Genomic DNA, 10,320 nt, shown 5'->3' with positions numbered 1-10,320 from the left:
CCCTCCCTGTAACCCCCGCCAGCTTCCTCCAGGCACAATCAGATAGATGGCCTAATAAGGCAAGCTGCCTGGACGGGCGACCTGCTCCCTCGGGACCTGGGGCAGTAGCTGTGTGCAGCTCGGGGCATGGGTCTCAGGCCCAGTGGCAGGCACTCGACAGCAGAGCTGCTTGGCTTCAGAGCTTAGACGGTGCAGAGTCCCTTTGCCCCATCTGCCAGGAGGTCTTGGGTGCTGGAGAGGTGGGCTGCCCTGGAGACACCACCTCTGTCGGAGCACGCAGGGGTGGGCTGGTGGGGACGTTCTCAGATCCTTGCTGTGTGGGGTGAGCAGCCCTCCAGGGCCTTCCCCCAGCATGTGCTCTGCTTGCCCGAGAAGTGCCCTGAGAAGGCTGGGTTACATATAGAATCACTCACATTCCACCAGACATACCAGCAGGAGCATTCCTGTCCCCTCTCTGTCCCAGGACATGGTGCAGGAAGGCAACCTTACCCTCCGGTCAACTCAGCCCCAAGGTGTTGACATCGGCACTCTGATGGGGGTTCCCTGCGGCCCCTCCTATGATTGGCTTTCCATGACCCCACCTTTTCTCAACTCAGACTGCCCGAGAGCATGGCACTGGCCTCTGAACTCATGAGTGTTCTTCACTGGGACTATATCCTTGGCACATTTTTTTTTTTTTTTTAAGGTAAGTTCTCACTCTAGCTCAGGCTAACCTAGAATTCACAATGTCGTCTCCCGGAATCTGCCTGGCTCAGTTTTTTTTTATTTTTCGAGGTAGTGTCTCCCCCTAGCCCAGGCTGACCTGGAATTCACTACGGAGTCTCAGGCTGGCCTTGAACTCACAGCGATCCGTCTACCTCTGCCTCCCCAGTGTTGGGATTACAGGCGAGCGCCGCCACGCTCTGCTCTCTGCTGCTATTCCCACCTCCTTTGTCTGGACACAGCTCAGGTCTTCCTCTAGCTTCCCTAGTAGCATCCTCTTCAGAGCCACTGGCCTCCAGACAGCTTGGTGGGGCCTTCTGCCCGGTGTCCACACTCTGCATAGCGTCCCCTGCAGCAGCCACTGGCCTGTGTGGTCCAGAGGAAACAACAGGCCTGACCAGGGTGTCTGCTGAAGACAGGTTCCAAAAGCCACGGGCTGCCTCCGTCTGTGGAGAGAAGAGTTCTTGTGGAGCCAGGACAGTCACAGGGACCAGGGCCTGAGACTCCTCCACCACAGCAGCCCTGCTGGTCCCCACGCAGAGCCCCCGGCTAGGACCAGGCTTCAGAGCACATGGGGATCAGTCTTAAGAAGAGGCACCCCTCCCCCCGCCCCTGACCCCCCAGAACCCGAATTATCAGCTTGCCTTGGGGTTTTGATTTTGCTGATTTCGGCCTTCAGACCTTCCTGGGGGGAATAGAGCAGCAAGGTGGTAGGGGAGGGAGAAATCTGGGGGGGGAGGAGGCTTAGCTCACTGACTCCACAACAAATCCTTTCAGAAATACACGCTTCCATGTCCCCATCCCCTGCCTCTGACTGTTCTCAACACAGGACTTCCAATCCTCTCTCCTTCGTAGGACGGGAAGCGTTTGTTCCCTTAACCCCAGGCTTTACCCATGCTTCCCAGAACCTGACATAGGATCGAGGGAAACCAGACGCCCCAGATCCAAGGACCCCTTGTTGAGAAGGTATCTCTCTCCCTTTCTCTTCCTGCTCCTTGCGTGGAGTCCCTGGCTTCCAGGGGCTGGGGACTTCCTGCGAAGCTCAGTTTGCCTCAACTCAGCTTCCTCTCCAGTGGGTCGGAGCCCTTCCTTCCAGCAATGGAATCTGACACCCTCTACACACACACTTTAGAGAGAGAGACAGAGAGAGAGAGAGAGAGAGGGAGGGAGAGGGAGAGTGTGTGTGTGTGATTCTGTAAAAGAATCACTTAACCTAATTTCTTAGCACCAACTCGAAATGCCACAAAGATCAAGTGAAAAAAAAAATTCACCCACATATGAAGGGCATATCTTATTATTCAACTAAATGCATGAAGCACTTAGCTTTCCTACGCTTTCCACACCCCAAGAAGGAAAGACCTTCCGGAAACAAAATGTCCTGGTGGAGACAGAGGGCCCGGCCAGTGTGTTCATTTGAATAAGTCCCATCTGGCAAACTTGGCAATGAAGGATGCTTATTTTTTTAAATATATATTTTTTTATTTATTTGAAAGAGAGAGGGAGAGGGAGAGGGAGAGAATGGGCATGCCAGAGGGCCTGTAGCCACTTCAAACAAACTCCACATACATGTGCCACCTTGTGCATCTGGCTTTACGTGGGTATTAAGGAATCAAACCCAGGCTATTAGACTTTGTGGGCAAGCGCCTTAACCACCGAGCCATCTCTCTAGCCCTGAGGGTGCTTACTGGCTGTGGGCTGTCAGCTGCAGCTCCTTGGCTCCACGGACGGTCTCAGGACAGGTGAGGGTCTAGGACAAAGGACCAGTCAACTGGAAACTTTGGGCAGCTGTTCGTCTTGCCCACCCATCGCTGTTATGCAATTAGCCCAGCTGGGGGTGGGGTGCACTTTGATCTATACCCCATCAAAACTGCCCCTGGCTGCAGGGAGAAGAGAAAAAAATGGGGTGCGGATGTGAAGGGGGATATAGGTGGAGGGTTCAGAACTAACTCTTGTGATGCCTCCTTTTATAGCGTATTAAGGAGATGTGTGTGAGAAAGGCTATGCATGAGCCCCTGATTCATGGTAGCGACTTAGCAGAGGTGAGCAAATGAAGACTAAATTGGGAAAGCCACACATACAGGGATGAATAACACGGTGTGGTGGCGTGTGCTGTCCCCACAGCCTCCACAGAGGCTTCTGGGAGCTGGGGTGGGGGGAGGTCACATGGTCCGCTCAGCCAGAGGTACACTAAGGAGGCTTCCTGGAGGCGGTGAGCTTTGAACCTGATGATGGACAGACAGGAAGTGGGGGGGGGGGCAAGCCTCTGAGAGGAGGAATGACTCCCCAGACTGACAGACCAGTGAACCCTAAGCACAAAGTTGTGAAGATCCCCAGGTGAGAGATTCATGGCATGTTCCAGAAGGGGTCACAGAGCATATGTGGGGTGATTGAGAGATACTGGAGGGATAAGACAGGGCCCAGCTGCAAAGGGCCTTATATGGACAAGTTAAGGAGTTTGGAAATTTTTTGTTCTCTCTAGCTGAGAGGACTTGGCATATGCCTCCCAATCTAGACCCAAGGCAGACATTACCAGTCGATCAAGCACTTTCTGAAGAGTGAGCACCTAGGCAGGCATTACCAATCACTAGGGATTTTGTGGAGCAACGGAACACATCTGCACCCCTTCCCGGGGCTCGCGTGGCACCACTGGAGGGTTTGAGCAGATGTGCGCGGACGAAGGATTGTTCCAGATGACCAGGTGGCAAGGCCTGGCTGAGACCTGGGACCGGCAGGCTGCTGCTCATCTGGCCCTGCTGCGGCCTGGCCCCGGCACTCAGGATTGTGTGTGAGTGCGCATGCCTAGCTCTCTGCACTCTACTTCAGCCAGGAGCTTACAGTCCTCTCTAACATGGTAGCCACAAGCCACATGTGGCTATTTGTTTTTAATATTCGATTTTTATTTATTTATGAGAGAGAGAAGAGGTAGAGAGAGAGGGAGGTCGAGAATGGGCGTGCCAGGGCCTCCAGCCACTGCAAATGAACTCCAGACGCATGCGCCACCTTGTGCATCTGGCTTACATGGGTCCTGGGCCATCAAACCTGGGTCTTTTGGCTTTGCAGGCAAAGGCCTTAACCACTAAGCCATCTCTCCAGCCTCACATATGGCCACTTAAATTTAAACCCATTAAAATGAAAAGGATGGGCTGAGTTCTGCCATTCACCAGCCACAATTCTAACCACACACTAGCCTCATGGGGTTCCTGGCTCCTAAAATCACTTCCATGGTGCCAGACTAGGCTGGGCTACCAGAGATAGTCTAGAGAAAGCCCAATCAAGGGTCCAGGTGGTGAGGTCCCCCGTGACACCCGGCCCAGGCCAATTCCATCACCTCGGCATGAGACGAACCTCCTAGCCGGTTACCTCTCCCTGGCAAGGACCTAGCTCCAAAGGAGCAAGGAGTGTGGGAATGCTGGGTGCATCGGGCCAACCCTGAAGACCCTAGGGGAGGAGGGGGTACCGGGCCATGCAGTGAATGCCAGCAACCTCCCCGGGGGGCGGGGGCAGCTGTTTGGCTGTTCTGGGATCCCAAGGAGGAAACTGAGGCCTAGTGGGTTGTTACTTGCACTCTGGCAGATGACTGGGGAAGTCGCACTCATGGGACCAGAAGAGGCCATTTGGCTGTTCCACGCCTGGGGTCCATTCTCAGGACCCACTCTGCAGCAAGTGCTTGATCGACTGGTGATGTCTGCCTTGGGCCTAGAACCAGAGGCATATGCTAAGTCCTGTCAGCTAGAGGGGGAAAAAATTCAACTCCTGGGGCCATGGCTCGGGTTTGGATCCAAGAGGATTAGGTGGGTCTCCAGGGCAGGAGAGGGAGCGCTGGGCAGTAGCATGCCAGGTCCGGCAGAGGGCGCAGGGGCCGTTGTCTCTCCTCCAGAAGGGGGCGGGTCGTGGGGTGGTCTGTCCTGGAGCTCGACCCTTCCCCTTCATGCCCAGCCTCGAGTGTGTGTGTGTGTGGGGGGGGCAGGGGAACCACCCGTTGGGTGTTCCACGTTGTCCCTGTCCTATCCAGGGGAACAGGTCAGAGGGCAGAGATGGCATAGTGGCTTATTTGAGTGGGCAGCAAGGGACTTTGAAAGGGAGGTAGGAGTGGGCCAGAAAGCCCAAGGTGCAGGGCAGACGCGAACACGCAACGGTCCATCCACATGGCCCTAGGTGACGGGTGACGGGTGACTGGAGTCCCACGCTTGTCCACCACCCTCCCGGTCTCATCCTCAGTTGACACGAGGGAGGAATGTCTTCCTTGATTTCCCCGCACGTACACACCCCTGGATGCTGCTCCCTCTGAGCCGTTCCCGCAGCCCGGGACACACTTCTCTACCTTCTTCGGCTGACCGACCCCCGATCCCGTCCTTCCACACTCCGCCCAAGCCCCGCTGAGATGACCTTCCCAAGAGCCCCTGTGGCTGGCCTGAGCTTCTGCTGGTTACCCCTGAGCACACACACTGGCCAGTACGGTCCCATAAAGATAAAAAGCGACGGCAAGGCCTCGGGCCTGCCCGTAGCTGGCAGGGCTCAGCCGTCTGTGCGCACGGTCACAGCGGCTGGAGGACGCGCTGACGCTTCCACCGGCTGGCTGTGTGCGTCTAAGCCCAGGCCCCAGGGCTCCTCCTCGGTCTCTACGGCAGAGAGACCTGCCCCCCAGGTGGCCCAGGTGTGAGTGTGTGTGTGTTGAGGGGGAGACTGGGGTAGAGGCCTTTTCCAACTTTCATTGGGCAGCCATGGAGTCCAGTGTCCTCTGGGGGATGCGGTAAGGCAGAGTGGCCGCCAGGCCGCGGGGCAGACACACTTGGGGGACGGGCAGTCTGCGAACTGGCCGTGTGACCCAGGCCTGGTGAACTGGCCCTCCGCGCCTCGGTTGTCAGGTCTGTAGAATGGGAAGGCAGCAGGCGGAGCGTGGGAGCGCAGGGCAGGATCCGGGCGGCGAGGGGGTCCGTTGGGAAGGTGTGTGTGTGTGGGGGTCCTCGGGCGCCCCGCCCCGCCCCGCCGTAACTTTGCATCGAGCTGTTGAATGCGCTGGGGAGGACCCCCCCCACCCCGTCCCGGAGATCCCCCGGGGTGAGCAGCGCCCGGGGCTGGGGCGGGGCGGGTACCGGGGAGAGGGGCGCGCCGGGCGGGTGCCCGGGGCTCGGCGGTCCGCGGTGTCGCCGCCGCCTCGCAGGACGCCGCAGCTGCAGCCGCCGAGCCCGGCGCGGCCCCCGCCCCCGCCCCGCGGCGTGTCTGTGAGCGCGCGTGTGGCCGTGGAAGCGGGAGGGTGTGCTGCGGGGAGGCCTGCTGGGGACAGCGAGGCTCCGGGGCGGACGGGCAGACGGACGCACGGACGGACGGAGCGATGGCCGGCCGGGATCACTGACGCACTCCAGGGGCGCCCGGGTCCCCTGCGGGCGGCGCGGGGCGGGGGTGGCGGTGGCGGTGTCTGCGCGCACACGCTCGCTCCCAGACACACACACACACACACGCGCGCGCGCGCGCCCGGGACACACCACAGACACACGACACGCACGGCCGGGCGCCGCGCACACTCGCCCGCTCGCTCTCACGCGCAGGCCCCGCAGCTGCGGGCCGCCCGGAGGCGGCGATCGACCGGGATCCCGGCGGGCCCCGGGCCGGAGGTGAGTGAATCCCAGGCCCATCCGAGCGCAGTCCTGCTGGGGGTCGGGGAGGTGGGGCGGCTGGAGTCCGCGGGGAGCCAGCGGGGGTGGGGCTTGGAGAGGGACCCGGGAGGGAGAGGATGAGCCTGGGAGGGCCACCTCCACTTCCTCGGGGTCTTGGGGTGTCCGTGAGACACCCCCCACGGGGGACCACCCTGCGGCGGGGTGGTGAGACGCAGACGAGGTGGGAGAACACCGAGGACGATCGGTGAGCTGAGCATTTTTTGGGGGGTGGTGGTGCAGAGGCTTGATGGTGGACGGTTATGTTGGCCAGTGACACGCCGCACCCCATCTTGGCAAATCAGAGGCCAAGGCTCCCCTTTTTCATGGGGGTCCTGGTAGGTCAAGGAATTCATCTTCTAACTGGTGAGGGAGGGTGGCTGGTTGGCTGGGGTGGGGGGGCTGCCTCTGGGGGAGGGGTCAGGGTGCGGCTTAGCCCCATTCCCTGCAGGAGCTCTGTGGATTTGGTGGGAGGGCCAGAGCTGGCGGGGGAGTGTGGGGGGGAACGGTCAGGATGTCTTGCAAGGGCTTCAGCTTTTCCTCCGCAGGGCTGGTGTGGGACAAGGAAGGCACCAGCGCACATCGGCAGACTGCAGTTCTGGCTGGGCCGCTACCGTGTGTGTGTGTGTGTGTGTGTGTGTGTGTGTGTGTGTCCGTGTGTGGGCTTCAGCAGCTGGCCGGGAGGGGGTAGGCGGTGGGCGTGTTGGCCAGTGGGGTGGTTTGTGCACGTAGGGAGGGAAATGTGCAGACGTGAGGTGGACCCCGCCGTGCACACTTACAGACACACACAGTCTGTGACCCGGCAGGGATGTCCTGGAATGTTTGGAGGGGAGACAGCAGGTGCGTGGTCTGTGCGCCTGCACACTCGCCGCCCGGAGCTCGTGTGGAGGACAGAGCTTGTCAGGCGTGCCCAGGGAGAACGAACTTGGGGCCGTTTGTGGCTCTTGAGGACAATTTCTGGGGCTCAGGGCTCCTTCTCTGGGAAGCTTCCCACCCTGAAGCTGCTGCGGAAGGTTCTGGCTGGTCCCTTGGCTGAGAGATACAGGTGTTGGGCTGGAGAGAGAGAGAGAGAGAGAGAGAGTGTGTGTGTGTGTGTGTGTGTGTGCATGCGCGTGCGTGCATGTGCGCTTGCGTCTGTGTCCGGCTGCGGCTGTCACTGTCAGCAGGCCAGTCTGTGGGAGGAGAGGCTGGGGGAAGGGGCAGATGGCTGGCCGTACCTGGAGGAATGTGGTGGAAACTGCAGCCCTCGCTGTCCACGGAGGAGGGGCGTTTCAACACCTGGGAGCTGCTTTATGGGGGTCGAGTGTGTGTGTGTGCGTGTGCGCGTGTGCTTGGCTCACACCTCATTCCTGTAGCCTGTAGACACCTGTGGGACGAGTCATGTCTAGACTATCAGCAGGGCATGTTGACTTGCACATGCATGGAAATGTGTGCCTGGAGAGTGGGCGTGCGTGCGGGCGTACATGCACACATGCACACACACACACACACTAGACACAAGCACAGTCCTCAGTTACCTACGTGGCCCTGAGGCTATGTACAGTGGACTTGGGGACTTCTGGGTCATCAGCCCCTGGGCAGGAAGAAAAAGAAATAACCCGAAGGGGACATCACAGAGAATTGTGTGTGTGATGTCAGTGAGAACCTTGGGGTGTGACATCAGCTTCAGCCTGCTGGTGACGTCATCAGGACAGCAGTGTAAGGGGCCACCCCCATGGGCCAGAGTATGTGATGTCGCTGTGGGTGTGTGGGGCTAAGTGTGGCCATGTCTACTGGGTGCATGCAGGGGAGGAAGGGGGTGGAGCCTTAAGCTGAGTGATCACTCCTAAGGGGCCCCGTTTCCTGAGTGGGTGTGAGACTCCTTTGCTCCCAGGAAGAATGACTCTTCTCTCCCCCAAGTGGAGCCCCCTCCTGTCTGAGCCCCTGTTGGTACTCAATTCCTTTATCTAGCTTGCACACTTGGGCACGTGTGTGTGAGTGAGTGGGTTTGCTTGTGAGTGCAAATTCATGTGATGGTAGGGAACTGGAGAACTTGGGTTCTGTCTACTCTCTCTGTGTCCTTTTTTTCCCCCTGCCCCAAGTATTGGGTTTTAGGCAATCCTGTCACTTCCATCTCTGCCACCTTGTGAGGGAGTCAGAGAGAAGGGGAGGGTAGTAGGAGACAGGGGTCCTTCTTGGGGTGCTGGTGCCTGACACACGAGGTAGGGTTCACTCTGGGAAAACGCTGTCTTCCATGTCCCTCAGCCCGGAGCAGCTCCTCTCCCCTTTTGCCTTAAGTCGTACTTTGTCAAGAACTTTCTCTTTCCTTGGATCCTTGCAGCAGGCATGTGGGCTGGGGTGGCTGCTGTGTGCCCACTTGTCAGACAGGCAAACTGAAGTCTGCGCGCTCGTTCTGTCATGTGAATGCTCCTGCTGGGTGGCTTTATAGCAGCAGGACACTCTCGATTTATGAAGAGGTGGGGACCTCCGTGCTATGGGCTGGGCTGAGTCAGAGTCAGGGGTGGCTGGAGAGGCTGACCTTGACTCCCGGGCCAGTGTGGCTTGTTTCATCCATTGAATTCAGATGGAATGGGGCACGGAGAGCTGCTAAGCCCTCTGTAGTGGAGCGGTCCAAGGTCCTTGTCCCCAGTGTGGCTTCCTTGACACCAGGGGACTCGCAGGATGTCTGCTTTGGAAGCAGAAAGGGGTTCTTGGGCTGCCTCTCCCGCTCCTGGCAGTATGTGACATGGACTCGGGGAGGGAGTGGCTCCTCACCTTTGGGGCTCGCTGAGCGAGGTCCCTGTGCTCACCCAGGATGTCATCTGCCCCTTGAACGCTCACCTGCGCCAGTTCAGTGTCCTGGGTCCTCCCAGCAGCCCCGCTCCCACCAGGTTGTACCAGCACATGGCCACACCCACTGTCGCCCAGCCTGAGCCTCCTTAGCTGTCAGGCTCCTGGGCCAGTGGTGAGAATATTCTAGAAGGTTAACCGAGTCTTCTGCCTCCGGCAGTCCCAGCCGATTCCTGATCAAATTAACCTTCTCCTGCTTTAATGAACATCCTGGGCAGAGGCGCTGTTATTGTTACTGGGGACCATGTACTTTGCTTCAGCCCTACAGACAGCCACCAGGGGAACTTGGGAGAGCCACCTGGACCAGCCAGCCGAAGGTGCTGACTGCTCATAGCAACAGTCCCCATTGTAGCAGAAGAATAACAATGGCATCAGCTAAGGTTCCTCCAGTGACTGAGCTGAGGGCCAGGCCTAGTGTGCAGCATCCCTTGGCATTCGCTTAACTCTGCAAAAGCCTTCTGCTATAGAAGCCATTGTTATCCCTCATTTCACAGACAAGAAACAGAGAAGTTGCAGACCAGCCCAGGACGGTGGAACCAGGACCGCCCCCCCCCCCCCATTTCCCACCACACACGCTGCAGGTGGAGCCTAGAGCCAGCATCATTCACTGCTGAACTCTTTTGCCAGGTGGGCCGGGCCTCTTCCATGTTGGGGCGCCATTCTCAGTGAGGTCCCTCTCTGGGTTTTCTGTTTGTTGCTGCTCTGTAATTGGGGACCAGTGACCCTGTCATAGGGAAGCAGTGGGTAGGAATATCCTGGTGGAGGCTGCACTGTTGGAGGGGCAGGAAGAAAGGAGGCACTGGGTCTACTCCCGTAGCTCACCCACACCCCCATTCCTCCTGTGCCTCCCCCACAGGGACCTGTGGAATTGCCAACGGCAGCTGCTTGCTCCTGGCCCTCCGCGGTGCTATGGCATTGTGACGCTGGGTGCTGGCACTAAGTGTGGAGCTTCTCTGGGGGAGGCAAAGGGTCTGTCTTAGGACTGGTCTCTTCCCAGGCCCCGAGTCTGTGGTGGCTGGGGGAGGGCGTCAGGGGGCGTCGCTGGGCTCCCCTGCCACTCTCTGACAAGCTGGCTTCTGGAGAGCATAGGGGCTCAGGGGCCAAACTGTCCCTGTCCTCATCTGAGTGTGTTCTGAGA

At 58.9% G+C, this 10,320-nt stretch overlaps 1 protein-coding gene across 4 annotated transcripts in view; it reads left to right on the top strand.

Moving 5' to 3' along the window:
- Positions 1–6,237: 6,237 nt before the first annotated feature.
- Positions 6,238–10,320, top strand: part of Elfn2 (extracellular leucine rich repeat and fibronectin type III domain containing 2) — a 50,704-nt gene continuing 46,621 nt past the window's right edge. The window contains exon 1 of one of the 4 annotated variants that reach the window (XM_045153680.1): positions 6,238–6,314. The gene's annotated coding sequence lies outside the window, so the exon portion shown is untranslated. Of the gene's footprint in view, positions 6,315–6,483; positions 6,562–9,748; positions 9,810–10,320 lie in introns of those variants that run through there. The other 3 variants (XM_045153674.1, XM_045153676.1, XM_045153678.1) reach the window with 3 other exon arrangements.

Source organism: Jaculus jaculus, chromosome 6 (genome assembly GCF_020740685.1).
Source record: "Jaculus jaculus isolate mJacJac1 chromosome 6, mJacJac1.mat.Y.cur, whole genome shotgun sequence".
NCBI lineage: Eukaryota > Metazoa > Chordata > Mammalia > Rodentia > Dipodidae > Jaculus > Jaculus jaculus.
Note: the sequence above shows the minus strand (reverse complement) of the source record. Positions and strands in the feature narration are given on the sequence as shown.